This window comes from Talpa europaea (assembly GCF_964194135.1).
Source record: "Talpa europaea genome assembly, chromosome: 14".
NCBI classification, from domain to species: Eukaryota; Metazoa; Chordata; class Mammalia; order Eulipotyphla; family Talpidae; genus Talpa; species Talpa europaea.
In genome coordinates, this window is record NC_140082.1 from 30,463,110 (window position 1) to 30,474,003 (window position 10,894).

Consider the following 10,894-nt stretch of genomic DNA (forward strand, 5'->3'; position numbering starts at 1 on the left):
GGTGGGGAGAGAAACCTGGGGTTGGGGGGGGCAGGTGAGGGAAGCCTCTGTGTGGTGTGTTGGGGGGTGGTCGTGGGAGAGGTAAGCCAGGATATGTATGTGTGTATTTGGGGTGGTGGGAGGGGGGAGACTGTGTGTGTATGTGTGTGTATGTGTGTGTGTGTGTGTATTCGTATCTGTATGGGGGTGGGAGGGGGAACTTGAGGTAGTGTGTTTATGGGGTGGGGGGAAATTCTCTGCTAAGTTGTCTGCCTGAATGAATTCATTAGATACCTGCCTTGTAAGCTGAGACACAGCTTTGCACAGTTCTCTTAACCCTTAGTCCTACACATGTACACTGTGATAAACCCGTAGACCAGGTCAATGATTTGTAGGGCTCAGTGCAAAATGAAAATGCAGCCCCTCTTGCTTATAAATAATGAAGTTCAAGACAGCAACAGCGGGCATTAAACCAAACTCGAGGCCCTTCAGGACATGAGGCCCAGGGTAGGGTGGGAGGTTTGGGGGGTAGCTCCCAGTTCACAGCCTGCGAATCCGGCCTCTGAACCTGCCAGTTTCTCTCCAGAGATCTGACCGAACAGGCCCTCTCTAAGTTAATTATTATCCCTCTCCTAGATTAGGAGATAATTTGTCTTCAATGGAGGGCTCTCCATCATTCAGCTCTCCATCATAAAACCTCTCTCAGCTGGATTTCTCATACTTCACGTTCCCAGGAAAATCCCATCTCCAGCTTTCCTGGTTCCTCTGCAGACAGGAGTGAGATTGCACCCTTCTCTCACCCACCGTTTGCCAGGTCCCCCCTCTCTGAGGCTGACAGCCTTCCTGGGCCCAGTTTGTAGTAGTGGAAAGGAATTTAATCTTTCCTGCAGTGGGAGTGTGCGGGCCCCGGGCACACTCAGGAAGGCGTGCGGGTTCCTGGGGTTTTCTGGTCTCGGTGTCCTGTTTCTTTGCCTGGCGGTCCTTCCCGGCTTAGTGGACTCTAAAAAGTAATTGACGTGACTCAGTTTTCGGTGCAGTGCTGCGTGCTCTGCATCCTAATTGACAATTTCTGATGTATCCCAAACTCGCTGAGATTGAGTAGAATGTAAACTATGGTTACTAATGAGGTTTTATATGTGTATTTTATTTTGGGTGTGTCATACAGCTCATAGGAATAGGCCTCATCCTCAAGGCATTTCTGTTACTTCCAAGGTAGTCAAGGCCCTGCCCTCCAGGAGTGTAGGCAGGAACGAAGTGGCCACCATTTCATATGAGCACCATTAAGAACTCATGTGTACTTTTCATGGCACTAGAAAGAACTACCAGCTTTTGTTTTTTTTTTTTTAAGATTTATTTATGCACATGCAAGTACTGGGGTACAGACCAGAGGGGTGGGGCAGTGAGAGGACTCACCAGAGACAGAGCGGTGAATAGAACAGGCAGATCGACTGAAATACACTTTTGAGGGGAGCAGCCGGAGAGACAGGAGAGGTCTGCTGCACCATGTGAGTAGCTCCCTGGCCAGCTAGGGATGGAACTCGTGCTGCAGAGGCTGCAGATAGCTTCATAGTGCTGTGCTTAACCCCTTGTACCAGCAGGGAGGCCCAACTACCAGCTTTTTTAGTTACTGAAATTGACTTCTGCAGCTTCTTAGTGTCCTCTAAGTGTCCTCGGAGGAAGGCCTTCTCTTCCTGGAGTTTTCCTTTTGATGTCCTTCTGTTGCTCTGGCAGGTTAGCCAGGGTCCAAACTGTGCATCTCTCTGCAATTCTAACTTTCACGGTCTGGATTTGTTGGCATCCCAAAACATTGTGCACACAAAGTGGAAGGGATAAGAAAGCAGTGCTGCAGACACATTGTCAAATCAGCACTAAAATTCTCTGGGAGGACACCCAGGGCAACATAAACACAGCGCGACTGTGAAATCAAAACGTCATTTCAAAACAAACATACAAGCTCAATAGGCTAGAATCACCACTCCTTTATTAAGAACAACTTTAGGACTAGACAAAACAAACACTTAAGTGGAGGAGAGTGATTGCTGCTTGATGTGAATTTATGTGTGATGTACAGGGAAATGTTCTACTTGGTCACTTCATGAAGAAATATAAAAAGCTAGATAAAAAGATATCCTCTCCCTCTCTCTCTCTCTCTCTCACTGTTGGTATACTGTATGAAACACAATGGCTTAACTTACTAAAATTGCAAATTCCTGCATTCCTGGAAACCCAAAGATTCCAATGGAATGAGACATTCCAGGTGATTCTGATATCGATGGCCCCAGAAGGAAATTTTGACAATCAACAATTGTGTCTGAGTTCCCAAAGTGAAGACAGGAGGTAATCCTGGGTTTAATCCACTATTGGGAACTCTTTAATGACAAGGATCCTCCACAAATACTCTTTATTTCCTGCAGTGCTTTCCCTCTACAAAAATTTTACAAGGTGCTGCAGATTAATTTTCTAATAAAACCTGAGTAATTATTGCTATTAGTGTTACATGTTGCATATCATTATATCAGCTCTAAATATGTAGAAATACTGTACTTTTTGCATGTGGCTACCCAGTTTCCCCAAATACCACCTATTGAAGAGACTGTCCTTTCTCCAATGGGTACTGGTGACTCCTTCGTGGTAAATTAATTAACTCTATATATTTGGGTTTATTTATAGACTCTCTCTTCTGTTCCTTTGTTCTATGTGTCCATTTTTATACCAAATACTGTACTGTTTTGATCATTATGGCTTTGTAATATTGTTTGAAATCAGGAAATATGATGCCTTCATACTTGTTCTTTCTTTCTTTCTTTCTTTTTTTTTTTTTTTTGTGGGACCCTTGCCAATGGCCGGGGAACGAACCGGTGCTGCAGAGGCTGCGGGCAGCCTCGCAGGCCAGCGCTCAACCGCTGCGCCACCGGGGGAGGCCCCATACTTGTAGCTTAACATTGTTTTAGCTATTCAGTGGTCTATTGTGGTTCCATATAAATTTTCTGGTTGTTTGTTTTATTTCTGTGAAAAATGTTATTGGGATTTTGATAGGGATTACATCGAATCTGTAGATTGCTTTGTGCAGTATGGACATTTTAACAGTATTAATTCTTCTGATCCCTGAGTACCAAAATCTTTCTACTTATTTGTGTCTTCTTCAATTTCATTTTTTTAGTACTTGAAGGTTTCATTATACAGATCTCAGGGCTACATGGTGAATTCTGGGGTTCGCATACTTCATCCTTCCTTCCCTGTTTCTTTATCCCCCCCCTTTTTTTTCATAATTAAGAATTCCTGGGCTTCCCCGGTGGCGCGGCGGTTGAGCGCTGGGTTGCGAAGCTGCCTGCGGCCCCTGCAGCGCCGGTTCGATCCCCGGCTGCTCCCCGGCCACCGGAGGAGGGTCCCACATGGCGCGCAGACCTCTCCTGCCGCCCGCTGCTCCCCTCAGCAGTGTACTTCAGTTCTTCTGCCTGCTCTGCTCCCCGCTCTGGCTCTGGTGAATTCTCTCACCCTCCCGCACTTCTGACTGTACCCAGTGCATGTATAAACAAACAAACAAACAAATAAATAAATAAAGCATGCCTCTATTAAAAAAAAAAAAAAAGAATTCCTCCTCATTGGCCTTGGTTCCTTTTGCTATCCTCTTAACAGTTTGTAAAGAACTTTCTGTGTAAAGAAGGAAACTGCTAAACCGAGATAAAAAACCTTCTCTTTGCAAAGAGCACGTTCCTTCATTTACTCATTCATTTGTCCATTCCACAAATAATTGTTGAGTACCTACTACATGCCAGGCATGTCCTTGCAACAGCAGTACAGAGATGAACCGGGCAGACAAGACTCTGCCTTCATGCATATTATTTTATGTAATGTAATGTTAGGTCATGTTATGTTATAATGTGCTATAGTATGTTATAGACATGGGTGCCAGGGAAGTGAAAGGAATGAAAATCAGAGTTGTAGCTGCCAAGAAGAGAATTAAAACAGGTGATTGATAGTTACCTGATGATCTTTGATGGGGTGTTTAGTTTTAAAAGCTCTGGGCCTCCCTGGTGGCCTACGGGTTAAGTCTCAGTGCTGTATGACCTGAGTTCAATCCCCAGTCAGGGACTTAACCCCATATAGTGCAGCAGATCTTTCCTGTCTCACCTGCTGCTCTCCTTGGCAATGGTTTTTCAGAAAATCTGCTTGTTCTGCTCCCCACTCTGTCTCTGGTGTATCCTCTTACCTCCTGCCTCTGGCCTACACCCCAGTTCTTCTACACACACACACACACACACACACACACACAATTAAAAAGTAAAAGCTCTGAATATCAAGGTAGCATCAATACTGATCAGAAGCAGGGGCTTCAGGGCGAGAGTTACTATGTGTTCAGGGAGAATAAGTTTAAGATGAGACCAAACAACATATAATTAGCTCTATAATTGTGTACACCCATTAAGTACATTTTCAAAACCTTTATTTCTGTTATTCATATCTGTATTAAGATGTTATTCAATCATGGTTGACTGTGGCAAAACAGAACTTAGCAGTAAACACAGACAATAAAATGTCTGCTGCTGAATGGAATAGTTGGTTCTGATAAAATTGCTTTCCTTGGCAATGAATTTGCCACCCTTCCTAGGTAGGTATCCGATCTTTTCTTGTTCCCAGAGTAGGAAAGGAAAAAAAAAAAGGTAACAAACTACCAAACCCAACCCAAAATATCCCAACTTGCCCCCACACAGAAATAGCCCCTATTACTCATCACCAACTGGGAGGGAAGAGATTACCCCAGGGTATAACATCATTCTACGTTAACTGGATGGAGCAAAAGTGGAAGGGAGGTGAGATTTTGGAAAGAATGCTCAAAGAACTACACCCTTCCTACTCAATTGTTTAGCCCAGACTTGCAATAAAATACTAAAAATATACCAGCTATAAATTGTGACCAGCTCACCTGCTATGAGCTGATTGTGTCACCTCCAAACTCCTATGTTGGAGCCTCACCCCCTCTATATTTGGAGATGGCCTGAAAGGAGGTGACTAAGGTTAAATGAGGGTGGAACCTTCGTGCAAATAGAACTGGTGTCTCATAAAAAAAGGAAGAGACACCAGAGCTCATTTTCTGCCATGTGAGGACGCAATGAGGAAAGTCTTCCCCAGAACCCAGGCATGCTGGCACCCTGATCTTGGCTGTCTAGCGTTCACAACTGTGAGAAATACGTTTCTGGGATTTAAGTCAGCCAATCCATGGTATGTTGTGATGGTGGCCCAGCCCGTCTCAGACATACCTCACCTCAGTCTGGCACGGAGATGGTGCAGGAAAATGAGTGAAGGAGCATGAACCCCCCACCCCCCCCGCCCCGATCCAGTAATGGAAAAGTAGCTAGTGAGATAGTATTGGCTCAAGTATTTAGTACGGAACAAAAGGCAAGTCTCCATGTCTCGCAACTTAGAATGTATTGTTTGAACTAAATGTTTAGAAATATATGAAAATTGTACTTTTTTTTTCATTTATAGCAGGTCATTTGAAATGTTTGTTGAGTCAATAAATGAAAATAACATCACTGACCCCATGATAGTAAGACCTACATGTTCACATTTTTCTCCTAGTACTGAGATTACGTTTATGTTTGAACAACAAAGACCTAGCTTTTGTCAAGTAGGTCTGTGTCAATTATACCCTCATCAGAAGTGGTATCACTGTGTTGGGCTACAGAATGATTTTGGGGAGGCCCTAAGACATTTATCTTGATGAGGCCTTTCCTCCTAAAATACTGTAAATTATATTTTACTGTGGCATTCTTCTGGTTGTTAAGGAAATGAACATGAAGACCTTTGTGTGTGTGTGTGTGTGTGTGTGTGTGTGTGTATGTGTGTGTGAGAGAGAGCATGTAGAAGTATCACGGGCCCTTGGTGCTGGAGCTCTGTGTCCTGATAGAAGTCCATTTTTCATCTCTGGGTACGATTCCCATCACTAATTAACTGTGATTTGAGGCCAATCACTTAGGATTCTTGATTGTAAAAATGAGATTAAGGGGTAACATGTGAAGACAAATCTTTCTTGTTAGCAGGAACTTGTTTGAGGGAATGCTTTGACAAGTCTCTCTGGACAGGTTTCAGTCCTGGAGGATAACAGGTTACCCTGTCAGGGTGCCAGGCCATCTGGACCTGAGGCCCATGAGTGTGTTCTCTTGCCTTGCCCCTGGGGCCTGGTAAAGGATTTTTGGGAGTGAGTGTTTAAAGCAGAAAGGCTAGAGGGAAATAACAGCAAGAGACTTCCCTTCTTGAGAAACCCTGACATATCGAGCCTTTCCTCTAATGACCCTGGGAATGAGAAATCAGGGAACAATCTTTATGGCACATTATGAGGACGCTGGCTTGATTTTTTAAAAAACAAATAAAAAGCAAACAACTGTATTTATGAGTTTCTGCCTTTACACTGCCTCAAATGAGCTGATTTACAACTACCTTTATTTGCTATTATTACTACATGCTGCTAAATAAGTGAGTTTTATTCTCAGAGTCCAAAAGCAATGCGATTTTCCTGTCTAACCTGCCCCCAAGTGACACAGCCAGATTTTTATTAGAGTTGAGCGACCATGCCCTCTCCTGGAGAAATTTATAACTACTGTTCTGTGTGTTAAGCACAAGAGGCAGTTTTTGACTCTGTGCTAATAATTGAAAAAGTACCTGGGGACACTGACTTTTTCTTTCACCATGTGGTTGCCTCTAAGGGTGGTAGCATATTGGTTTGTAGGGTTATTTCTTTCTTATGTATTCTAAAATTTTAGACATTATTTGATGGTGACTGAATATTCCTCACCCTTCTCTATAAACACAAAATCAAGCCATTAAATAGTATCAAAGCTTAGAGTTAGAAACAACAGAAGCAAATTCTAGGAGGCTCTTTTAATTATTTACAATTTACAGAAAATTTGGAAAATATAGAAAAATAAGAGGAAGAAGAAAAATTATGTGCAGTCTATTTGCACTTTTTCTTCCAGGAAATAAAAATGTTTTTTGAGACATAGTTTTTGAAATAACATTTTCCCTCAATTTCAGATTACTTCCTGAAAGAACAGGATATGGCCATATTTTAAGGGTGTGGATCTATGTTGCCAAATCTCTCTCCGCTAAGTTGTGCTGCCCCCTCCCTGCCCTCTTCTCAGTGATGACCTTTGATTCAACCTAAATAGGTCTGCACTGCTCCAGATCCAGTTCCCTTGTAGCCTTCATTGGGGCAGCTTTACATCAGGTAAATCTGAGTTTTGACTTATTGTTAGCAGGATCGAGGGGTATCATACCCAAAGACCCCACACTGTTACAGGGTATATCCTCTGAAAGAGATTCAGCCACCCACATGCACAAAGGCAAAGGAAGCAGTCTTAGTGTAAAAGATTTTTAATAGAATTGGCGTGAAGAGAGAGAGAGAGAAGAAAGGATATCTCTAGTAAAACTCTGAAATTTACCCATTCCTTCATGGACAAATGCCCATTCAAACAGGCTTGGCCCTAAGTAGGGTTGCTGAGGCTCAAAAGCTTGCCACAAGTCTAGGGCACCTTCTGGCAGGGAACCACATGAAAGGGGTTAGGGAGGGCCCAGACATCTGGGACAGGAGATACTCAAAATTCAAAATGTACTGCATAAGCCACCATGAATTCAAAATAATGGCTGCCATCATCTCTGCCATGGACCAAGAGAAGCCTTCCCATGTGCCTCTTCCCCACGTGTCTCTTCCAACTGTCTCTAGATGTCTCTCCTCTACGTTTCCTCCAAGCCCCTGGGTGTAAGTTGAAACCAGCAAAGAGAGAATGCCCACCAGCCTTCCCTGTTACATAGGTCCACCTGAGTGCTCAGCTCTGCCCCTAGTTCCCAGTAGCTCCCCTGTCAGGAAGTCCAATTCATGGTGTACTGGGACTTGTGACCCAAGGTGACTGCATGTTAGTGGGGAAAATGGTGCCTCCCCTTCACAGAGTTGTATCTGAGGCACTACCTCTGAGGCTTCCCTACTCCTTCTGTAAGGAAGGCAAAAGCTGTCCTGTTGATCCTTTAGGACTTCCCTTTGCTCTCTTTCTTGGATCCCTTTGACTCTTTCTTGTTTGATATCTGAGCTTTGGTTCCCCTAGTAAGCAGAGGCTGAGCCCAGGTTGGCATGTAGGCAGCTTATTTTGGAAAGTGATGCCAGAAAGTCAGAGGATAAAATTGAGAAGGAAAAGTAACAAGGGTGTGTTGTGCGATCAGAGAAAAAATGTTTGTTGCGGTCTGCCTATAGTTCCTGGCTCCTCAGACCTGTGAAGGTTAATATTTAGAATCCTATATAAACGAGGTCAGGAAGCTAGAAAGACAATGCCCATGCATGAGCAAATTAACAAACTCCAGGATCCAACATGCTTTGCATCTCCTTTCTTGTAGAATTGAAGGGACAGTCTTGTAGAGGTGTTTGGCTTTGGATTTGGGGAGGACTGGTTGCTTCTGTTTGAGGTCAGCATATTCTTAATTCCTAAGTGATAAGAGCACAAGAAGCATCTTTTGTTCTAATAGTCTTTGGCCTCAGTTCCTGACTCAGATTCCTGAGTCCTTTGGAATTTCCTGGGTGATAGGAGTGTCATTGTTCTAGTTAGGTGACTCTGGGATTCACTTTGAACTCATCTGGGGAGTGGGAGGGATGGGGATGGGGCAGATGAGAGATACACGATTGCCCATAATAATCAGTTATCCATTGATAATTGCTAAAACTTGGTAATGAGTAGAACAGCCTCTCAAATAACACCATTTCATTCAACTTAGTTATATTGTTGATAAGAAAAAAGCAAGCAATCCTTATCCATGACATTATTTGAGAACTTGCCTTCCTCATACTTCCTTTGGCTTAAAGTCACAGTTTCCAAGAATTGATCAACAACATTAAATGAGGACTCACTGTGCATGGAAGTTTATCATACTTTCCCTATATTTGAGATTGTTCATAATGGAAAAACCTTTAACATGTGTGCCATTCTACGTTAGAGTTGTATCTGGTGGTCAGAAAGTTGCAGGAGGAGTGAAGATTGACATTGATGCTAATGGTTGGCAGGGATTTACCTGTACTATAATTGTTTTAAGTGAGTGCACTTCAGGGGTGAAACAAACAGTCTATTAAAGAAACTGGACACCTGCTAGTTCCAGACTTTTCCAAGACAGACTTGTCATTTATTGTGAGAATCTGTCATCTCAAGAAGGAAATCCTAGTGATTATTTCACCAGTAAGTTCTCCATAATTTATTTTAGAGAGAAACAGAATCAAACCTGAAATGTCTTTAAAGGAATGGAGAGGCACGATGCCAGGAGACAAGCCATTCATTAAAGTCTAGCCATTTGTCTAACTTTCCCTGCGCCCGGGGCACTGTCAGTCCAGCAGGGGTATTTTAAGTGGGATTATCCACACTCTTTGCTACTGCAAAGATAGATGCTTGCTAAGTGAAACCTCTTCTCCTCACAGTGACCAGGCATGATATTGAGTAAAATAATGGTCAGAAAGAGCATCACCAGGCCCCTAATGAGAAACTGTTGACAGAAAAATTGCTCTAACATTCATCAAAAAGCCAATAAATGTCAAGGAAGGGACTGGAGCTGCAGCAGCTCATAAATTCCTTCTCAAGGGGCCTCAAGAGGGGAGTTTGGGGACAACACACTCTTCCTTTTCCCTGAACACTGCTAAATAAACTTCCAGAAAGCATGAAGAATTTATGGGGTGGCTTCCCCTGAGATTTCTGAGGGGTGTCAACAAGAAGGCCATGCCAAATTGGCCAGAGGATACTGTTCTTGGTACCAATACTTGCTAAGTCTACACCTTTTTCATCATGTAGGCCTGTCTGAGTGATGTCATGGTTTGTAAGTTAACTGAGAGCTAAACTCCTTTCTGGCTTAAAAAGCCAAATGTCTTGTCTAGGATTCCATTTGCTCACTAATGAAGCAAAATTATTTTTCTCCTTGGTTCCCATCCTACTGATTACCTCTGGTGTTCTGTGTGTGCTATACAGCAACGTTAATTGCTTAGCTTATTGGGGCCTCCATTGTATATGAGGGGTCATTGACCTAAGTGCCATTAAACCACATGTGTATATGGAGTCACACAAAACCTGCACGTAAATGTGCATAGCAGCATATTCCTAATAGCCACACCATGAAAACATCCCCCGCTCATCAGCTGACCAAGATAAATTTTGAGTTATAGACATGAAAACAAAGAAACAAACAACAAACCTCTTGAAAAGCTGAAATACAATTATTTTATTGAATATAACATGTCAACTTCATTAATGTTGAATCAGACTCTCACCCACTTGATGATTGTTAAGAAATAACCATCATTAAGCAGGTATATTTTTAAAACAAAGTTTAAAGGAAATTATTGAACTCCTTCCCCTAAATAGACGAGCGCTGTTAAGTGTGGAACATGGGTGTGTTCCACTGTGATACCAGCTGGGCCTTCACAAGGCGGCAGCTCTGAGGGCCAATAAAGGCCCTTCAGAAACCTGCATGGGAAATTTTGAGGGGTTCCTGAAGCACTCTAGTCCCCTCACATTCCTCTTCAAGCCAGTTGAATCAAACTGCCCACAATTTGTCATAAAATTCACACTATTTCACCTTTTAAATACAAACATTGCTGGATGGATATCTGTCACTTAAGGGGGAGGGGATGGTGACTAAAACACCAGACAAGACCAAGAGTAATTGCCAAATTCCATAGTGATCAGCTCCCTGTAGGGTCTTCCCAGCTAAAGTCAGAAGGTTCAGGTGTGACCCCAAAGTTCTGACAATCTTTCTCCTTCAAATGCAATCAGGTGTTTTCAAATTTGACCTCTTCTTCAGGTAAGATGCCCATCTCCTTTTGTAAAAAATGTGTCTTTGAGTGAAAGCTACATATTTCAAGTTTCCAAATCCCAGTGTTGCAGAATCTGGAATG